Source organism: Crinia signifera, chromosome 2, assembly GCF_055691185.1.
Source record: "Crinia signifera chromosome 2, ASM5569118v1, whole genome shotgun sequence".
NCBI classification, from domain to species: Eukaryota; Metazoa; Chordata; class Amphibia; order Anura; family Myobatrachidae; genus Crinia; species Crinia signifera.
In genome coordinates, this window is record NC_139218.1 from 124,849,737 (window position 1) to 124,855,736 (window position 6,000).

The 6,000-nt window shown below is 45.4% G+C and overlaps 1 long non-coding RNA gene across 1 annotated transcript; it reads left to right on the forward strand.

Moving 5' to 3' along the window:
- Positions 1 to 4,513: 4,513 nt before the first annotated feature.
- LOC146058856 (uncharacterized) lies at positions 4,514 to 5,425 on the forward strand. Its single transcript, XR_014470008.1, has 3 exons — positions 4,514 to 4,670; positions 4,905 to 4,979; positions 5,336 to 5,425. It is a non-coding gene; the product is annotated as an uncharacterized LOC146058856 (long non-coding RNA).
- Positions 5,426 to 6,000: the final 575 nt, after the last annotated feature.

Here is a 6,000-nt window from a genome sequence, read left to right on the forward strand (position 1 = left end):
GCACAGGATTTCCAACAGTATTTGTTTGCAATGTTGTCATGCTACAGTAGTTGTTTGGCACGAGGGATTGCCTACAGTATTTGTTTTCAATGTGGTCTTTACTGTACATGCCTGTTGCCATGGGCTGATTACATGCTACAGTAGTTGGTTGGCACGAGGGATTGCATACGATATTTGTTTTCAATGTGGTCATTACAGTACAGTACATGCCTGTTGCCATGGGTCATTACATGTCCTTACATTCTCATTGCCATGTTGTACAATATTTGCGTGCATTTTTTCATGGGTACTGTATACTGTAACTGTATACTGTATACTGTATTTTTACAGGTATCAGCAGGATGACGCCGCTGGAGAGGCACCAACACCATTGTAAGTACAGTACTGTACTGTACATTGCAGTGCATACTGTATACAGTACTGTATCCTGCTGTATACACAAAGATGGATTTTGACTTTAAAACATGTGGCATACTGCTCCTGGACTTCCTTGCCAGTGCCAGTTGCAGAGGCGGAACTGCACCATTGTCCAAAGTTCAAATAGGGGAGCCACACAATGAGTCCTGGACTGTGGTGTTTGGGGTGGCAGTTGGTGGGTCTACCCTATCTGATCTTTGGACTCTGCTGCAGTCCTGCAACTGCCACTGGCATGGAAGTCAAGCAACAGAGCATTTTTTCCCTCCTGAAATAGGTCATGTTGGGAGGTACAGTAATGTACAGTATGCATGTGGTGTCATACTGTAACACATACAATACAGGTGTGTTACAAAATTTCCTATTTTTGGTTTGCTTTTCCACAGTCCCACCAAGTCAACGGAGCCCGCGGCGGCGTTCGCGCGCACCCACTTCCGAGGAGGAGAGCAGCACCACCCCGGAGGAGGAGGCAGGACACAGCACAGATGGTAAGTACTGTATTGGACTGTATAACACCAGTGTTCCCATGTTCCCGCCATGTGTGCCGAATAATATCATACTTGTGGGCCCGACATGTGTACTGCGTAACACCTGTGGGACCACCATGTGAACCCTATAACACTTGTGGGACCCACATGTGTGCCATGCGGTATAACACCTGGTGTACCTTATACCATCTGGGGTCCAAAGAAGTTACTGTAGTCCATCAAGTTCAACCAACTGAACTGTACGGGACAGTATCTACAGTAACTTGTAACTCATTAGTTACAAGTTACTGTAGATACTGTCCACTACAGTTCAGTTGGTTGACTTAAGTAAAACATACAGTACAGTATCTACAGTACTGTATGGTCCAGTACAGTACATTACTGTACTGAATGTTTACTGTATTTTGTCTTTTTTTCTGTTGCAGTGTCTGAAACTGTCCCCACCGCCCTGGACGCCCGGGAGGGGCCGCCGCAGCAGCAGCAGCAGCAGACGGGAACCAGCGCGGATTGTAAGTATTGGACTGTATAACATCAGGGCTCCCGCCACGTGTTCCGGAAAGTACTGTACTGTACGTGTAGGTCCACCCTGTAACATACAGTAGTACTCTACCTGTACTGTTGTGCAGTAATTCAGGCTGAAAAAAAGAAGTTACTGTAGTCCATCAAGTTCAACCAACTGAACTGTACGGGACGGTATCTACAGTAACTTGTAACTCATTAGTTACAAGTTACTGTAGATACTGTCCACTACAGTTCAGTTGGTTGACTTAAGTAAAACATACAGTACAGTATCTACAGTACTGTATGGTCCAGTACAGTACATTACTGTACTGAATGTTTACTGTATTTTGTCTTTTTTTCTGTTGCAGTGTCTGAAACTGTCCCCACCGCCCTGGACGCCCAGGAGGGGCCGCCGCAGCAGCAGCAGCAGACGGGAACCAGCGCGGATTGTAAGTATTGGACTGTATAACATCAGGGCTCCCGCCACGTGTTCCGGAAAGTACTGTACTGTACGTGTAGGTCCATCCTGTAACATACAGTAGTACTCTACCTGTACTGTTGTGCAGTAATTCAGGCTGAAAAAAAGAAGTTACTGTAGTCCATCAAGTTCAACCAACTGAACTTTACGGGACGGTATCTACAGTAACTTGTAACTCATTAGTTACAAGTTACTGTAGATACTGTCCACTACAGTTCAGTTGGTTGACTTAAGTAAAACATACAGTACAGTATCTACAGTACTGTATGGTCCAGTACAGTACATTACTGTACTGAATGTTTACTGTATTTTGTCTTTTTTTCTGTTGCAGTGTCTGAAACTGTCCCCACCGCCCTGGACGCCCAGGAGGGGCCGCCGCAGCAGCAGCAGCAGACGGGAACCAGCGCGGATTGTAAGTATTGGACTGTATAACATCAGGGCTCCCGCCACGTGTTCCGGAAAGTACTGTACTGTACGTGTAGGTCCACCCTGTAACATACAGTAGTACTCTACCTGTACTGTTATGCAGTAATTCAGGCTGAAAAAAAGAAGTTACTGTAGTCCATCAAGTTCAACCAACTGAACTTTACGGGACGGTATCTACAGTAACTTGTAACTCATTAGTTACAAGTTACTGTAGATACTGTCCACTACAGTTCAGTTGGTTGACTTAAGTAAAACATACAGTACAGTATCTACAGTACTGTATGGTCCAGTACAGTACATTACTGTACTGAATGTTTACTGTATTTTGTCTTTTTTTCTGTTGCAGTGTCTGAAACTGTCCCCACCGCCCTGGACGCCCGGGAGGGGCCGCCGCAGCAGCAGCAGCAGCAGACGGGAACCAGCGCGGATTGTAAGTATTGGACTGTATAACATCAGGGCTCCCGCCACGTGTTCCGGAAAGTACTGTACTGTACGTGTAGGTCCACCCTGTAACATACAGTAGTACTCTACCTGTACTGTTGTGCAGTAATTCAGGCTGAAAAAAAGAAGTTACTGTAGTCCATCAAGTTCAACCAACTGAACTGTACGGGACGGTATCTACAGTAACTTGTAACTCATTAGTTACAAGTTACTGTAGATACTGTCCACTACAGTTCAGTTGGTTGACTTAAGTAAAACATACAGTACAGTATCTACAGTACTGTATGGTCCAGTACAGTACATTACTGTACTGAATGTTTACTGTATTTTGTCTTTTTTTCTGTTGCAGTGTCTGAAACTGTCCCCACCGCCCTGGACGCCCGGGAGGGGCCGCCGCAGCAGCAGCAGCAGACAGGAACCAGCGCGGATTGTAAGTATTGGACTGTATAACATCAGGGCTCCCGCCACGTGTTCCGGAAAGTACTGTACTGTACGTGTAGGTCCACCCTGTAACATACAGTAGTACTCTACCTGTACTGTTGTGCAGTAATTCAGGCTGAAAAAAAGAAGTTACTGTAGTCCATCAAGTTCAACCAACTGAACTGTACGGGACGGTATCTACAGTAACTTGTAACTCATTAGTTACAAGTTACTGTAGATACTGTCCACTACAGTTCAGTTGGTTGACTTAAGTAAAACATACAGTACAGTATCTACAGTACTGTATGGTCCAGTACAGTACATTACTGTACTGAATGTTTACTGTATTTTGTCTTTTTTTCTGTTGCAGTGTCTGAAACTGTCCCCACCGCCCTGGACGCCCGGGAGGGGCCGCCGCAGCAGCAGCAGCAGACGGGAACCAGCGCGGATTGTAAGTATTGGACTGTATAACATCAGGGCTCCCGCCACGTGTTCCGGAAAGTACTGTACTGTACGTGTAGGTCCACCCTGTAACATACAGTAGTACTCTACCTGTACTGTTGTGCAGTAATTCAGGCTGAAAAAAAGAAGTTACTGTAGTCCATCAAGTTCAACCAACTGAACTGTACGGGACGGTATCTACAGTAACTTGTAACTCATTAGTTACAAGTTACTGTAGATACTGTCCACTACAGTTCAGTTGGTTGACTTAAGTAAAACATACAGTACAGTATCTACAGTACTGTATGGTCCAGTACAGTACATTACTGTACTGAATGTTTACTGTATTTTGTCTTTTTTTCTGTTGCAGTGTCTGAAACTGTCCCCACCGCCCTGGACGCCCGGGAGGGGCCGCCGCAGCAGCAGCAGACGGGAACCAGCGCGGATTGTAAGTATTGGACTGTATAACATCAGGGCTCCCGCCACGTGTTCCGGAAAGTACTGTACTGTACGTGTAGGTCCACCCTGTAACATACAGTAGTACTCTACCTGTACTGTTGTGCAGTAATTCAGGCTGAAAAAAAGAAGTTACTGTAGTCCATCAAGTTCAACCAACTGAACTTTACGGGACGGTATCTACAGTAACTTGTAACTCATTAGTTACAAGTTACTGTAGATACTGTCCACTACAGTTCAGTTGGTTGACTTAAGTAAAACATACAGTACAGTATCTACAGTACTGTATGGTCCAGTACAGTACATTACTGTACTGAATATTTACTGTATTTTGTCTTTTTCTTTTAGTTGCGCCAGCTGAAAGCTGCCCCACCAACCAGGAGCAGCAGCAGAGCAGCGACAGCTCAGATAGTGGTAATCATTGTTATTGTTACGCTCACTATTTTCCTACAGTATACAGTAATACTGTATTACTGTTACTGTATTACATTATTTGCTTATTTGACACTACTTGATACTGTCTCTTTTACACACAGGACGCCTGGTCATTGACACAGAGGAAGAGGAAGCGGAGGAGTGGGAGACGCCGGGAACCAGCGCGGATGGTAAGTATTGTACTGTAGAACACCAGTGTTCCCGCCATGTGTGCTGAATAATATCATACTGTACTTGTGGGCCCGACATGTGTACTGCGTAACACCTGTGGGACCACCATGTGAACCCTATAACACTTGTGGGACCCACATGTGTGCCATGCGGTATAACACCTGGTGTACCTTATACCATTTACTGTATGGTACAGTATCTTTACTGTATTTTGTCTTTTTTTTCTGTTGCAGTGTCTGAAACTGTCCCCACCGCCCTGGACGCCCGGGTGGGGCCGCAGCAGCAGCAGCCGGGAACCAGCGCGGATTGTAAGTATTGGACTGTATAACATCAGGGCTCCCGCCACGTGTACCGGAAAGTACTGTACGTGTAGGTCCACCCTGTAACATACAGTAGTACTCTACCTGTACTGTTGTGCAGTAATTCAGGCTGAAAAAAAAGAAGTTACTGTAGTCCATCAAGTTCAACCAACTGAACTGTACGGGACGGTATCTACAGTAACTTGTAACTCATTAGTTACAAGTTACTGTAGATATTGTCCACTACAGTTCAGTTGGTTGACTTAAGTAAAACATACAGTACAGTATCTACAGTACTGTATGGTCCAGTACAGTACATTACTGTACTGAATGTTTACTGTATTTTGTCTTTTTTTCTGTTGCAGTGTCTGAAACTGTCCCCACCGCCCTGGACGCCCGGGAGGGGCCGCCGCAGCAGCAGCAGCAGCAGCAGCAGACGGGAACCAGCGCGGATTGTAAGTATTGGACTGTATAACATCAGGGCTCCCGCCACGTGTTCCGGAAAGTACTGTACTGTACGTGTAGGTCCACCCTGTAACATACAGTAGTACTCTACCTGTACTGTTGTGCAGTAATTCAGGCTGAAAAAAAAGAAGTTACTGTAGTCCATCAAGTTCAACCAACTGAACTGTACTGGACGGTATCTACAGTAACTTGTAACTCATTAGTTACAAGTTACTGTAGATATTGTCCACTACAGTTCAGTTGGTTGACTTAAGTAAAACATACAGTACAGTATCTACAGTACTGTATGGTCCAGTACAGTACATTACTGTACTGAATGTTTACTGTATTTTGTCTTTTTTTCTGTTGCAGTGTCTGAAACTGTCCCCACCGCCCTGGACGCCCGGGAGGGGCCGCCGCAGCAGCAGCAGCAGACGGGAACCAGCGCGGATTGTAAGTATTGGACTGTATAACATCAGGGCTCCCGCCACGTGTTCCGGAAAGTACTGTACTGTACGTGTAGGTCCACCCTGTAACATACAGTAGTACTCTACAGTAATTCAGTACAGAATTTCTATTCCTCCAG